The following is a 2,500-nucleotide window of genomic DNA, read 5'->3' as shown; positions in this document are numbered from 1 at the left end:
CAACACCGCAGTGTGTGTGTGTGTGCGCGCTCTCACCCTGCCAACACCGCAGTGTGTGTGTGTGTGTGCGTGCTCTCACCCTGCCAACACCGCAGTGTGTGTGTGTGTGTGCTCTCACCCTGCCAACACCGCAGTGTGTGTGTGTACGCTCTCACCCTGCCAACACCGCAGTGTGTGTGTGTGCTCTCACCCTGCCAACACCGCAGTGTGTGTGTGTGCTCTCACCCTGCCAACACCGCAGTGTTTGTGTGTGTGTGCGTGCTCTCACCCTGCCAACACCGCAGTGTGTGTGTGCTCTCACCCTGCCAACACCGCAGTGTGTGTGTGTGTGTGTGCTCTCACCCTGCCAACACCGCAGTGTGTGTGTGTGCTCTCACCCTGCCAACACCGCAGTGTGTGTGTGCGCTCTCACCCTGCCAACACGCAGTGTGTGTGTGTGCGCTCTCACCCTGCCAACACCGCAGTGTGCGTGTGTGTGCTCTCACCCTGCCAACACCGCAGTGTGTGTGTGTGTGTGTGCTCTCACCCTGCCAACACCGCAGTGTGTGTGCGCTCACCCTGCCAACACCGCAGTGTGTGTGTGTGTGCGCTCTCACCCTGCCAACACCGGTGTGTGTGCTCTCACCCTGCCAACACCGCAGTGTGTGTGTGTGTGTGTGTGCTCTCACCCTGCCAACACCGCAGTGTGTGTGTGTGCTCTCACCCTGCCAACACCGCAGTGTGTGTGTGTGTGTGTGCTCTCACCCTGCCAACACCGCAGTGTGTGTGTGTGTGCTCTCACCCTGCCAACACCGCAGTGTGTGTGTGTGTGCGTGTGCGCTCTCACCCTGCCAACACCGCAGTGTGTGTGTGTGCTCTCACCCTGCCAACGCCGCAGTGTGTGTGTGTGCTCTCACCCTGCCAACACCGGTGTGTGTGTGTGTGCTCTCACCCTGCCAACACCGCAGTGTGTGTGTGTGTGTGCGCTCTCACCCTGCCAACACCGCAGTGTGTGTGTGTGTGTGTGTGCTCTCACCGTGCCAACACCGCAGTGTGTGTGTGTGCTCTCACCCTGCCAACACCGCAGTGTGTGTGTGTGTGTGTGTGCTCTCACCCTGCCAACACCGCAGTGTGTGTGTGTGTGCTCTCACCCTGCCAACACCGCAGTGTGTGTGTGTGCTCTCACCCTGCCAACACCGGTGTGTGTGTGTGCTCTCACCCTGCCAACACCGCAGTGTGTGTGTGTGTGTGTGTGTGCGCTCTCACCCTGCCAACACCGCAGTGTGTGTGTGTGTGTGTGTGCTCTCACCCTGCCAACACCGCAGTGTGTGTGTGTGTGTGTGCTCTCACCCTGCCAACACCGCAGTGTGTGTGTGTGTGTGTGTGCTCTCACCCTGCCAACACCGCAGTGTGTGTGTGTGTGTGTGCTCTCAACCTGCCAACACCGGTGTGTGTGTGTGTGTGCGCTCTCACCCTGCCAACACCGCAGTGTGTGTGTGTGCGCGCTCTCACCCTGCCAACACCGCAGTGTGTGTGTGCGCTCTCACCCTGCCAACACCGCAGTGTGTGTGTGTGCTCTCACCCTGCCAACACCGCAGTGTGTGTGTGCTCTCACCCTGCCAACACCGCAGTGTGTGTGTGTGTGTGCGCTCTCACCCTGCCAACACCGCAGTGTGTGTGTGTGCGCTCTCACCCTGCCAACACCGCAGTGTGTGTGTGTGTGTGCTCTCACCCTGCCAACACCGCAGTGTGTGTGTGTGTGTGCTCTCACCCTGCCAACACCGCAGTGTGTGTGTGCGCGCTCTCACCCTGCCAACACCGCAGTGTGTGTGTGTGTGTGCTCTCACCCTGCCAACACCGCAGTGTGTGTGCGCTCTCACCCTGCCAACACCGCAGTGTGTGTGTATGTGCGCTCTCAACCTGCCAACACCGCAGTGTGTGTGTGTGCTCTCAACCTGCCAACACCGCAGTGTGTGTGTGTGTGGGGGTGTGGGTGTGTGTGGGTGTGTGTGTGTGTGGGGGTGGTGTGTGTGTGGGGGTGTGTGTGTGTGGGGGTTTGGGGGTGTGTGTGTGGGGGTGTGTGTGTGTGGGGGTTTGGGGGTGTGTGTGTGGGGGTGGGGGTGAGTGTGTGGGTGTGTGTGTGTGTGGGTGTGTGTGTGTGTGTGTGTGTGTGCGCTCTCACCCTACCAACACCGCAGTGTGTGTGTGTGTGTGCTCTCACCCTGCCAACACCGCAGTGTGTGTGTGTGTGTGTGTGCTCTCACCCTGCCAACACCGCAGTGTGCGTGCTCTCACCCTGCCAACACCGCAGTGTGTGTGTGTGCGCTCTCACCCTGCTAACACCGGTGTGTGTGTGTGTGCGCGCTCTCACCCTGCCAACACCGCAGTGTGTGTGTGTGCGTGCTCTCACCCTGCCAACACCGCAGTGTGTGTGTGTGTGTGCTCTCACCCTGCCAACACCGCAGTGTGTGTGTGCGCTCTCACCCTGCCAACACCGCAGTGTGTGTGTGTGCTCTCACCC

The sequence above is a fragment of the Scyliorhinus torazame genome, chromosome 4 (genome assembly GCF_047496885.1).
Source record: "Scyliorhinus torazame isolate Kashiwa2021f chromosome 4, sScyTor2.1, whole genome shotgun sequence".
Lineage (NCBI taxonomy): Eukaryota > Metazoa > Chordata > Chondrichthyes > Carcharhiniformes > Scyliorhinidae > Scyliorhinus > Scyliorhinus torazame.
Note: the sequence above shows the minus strand (reverse complement) of the source record.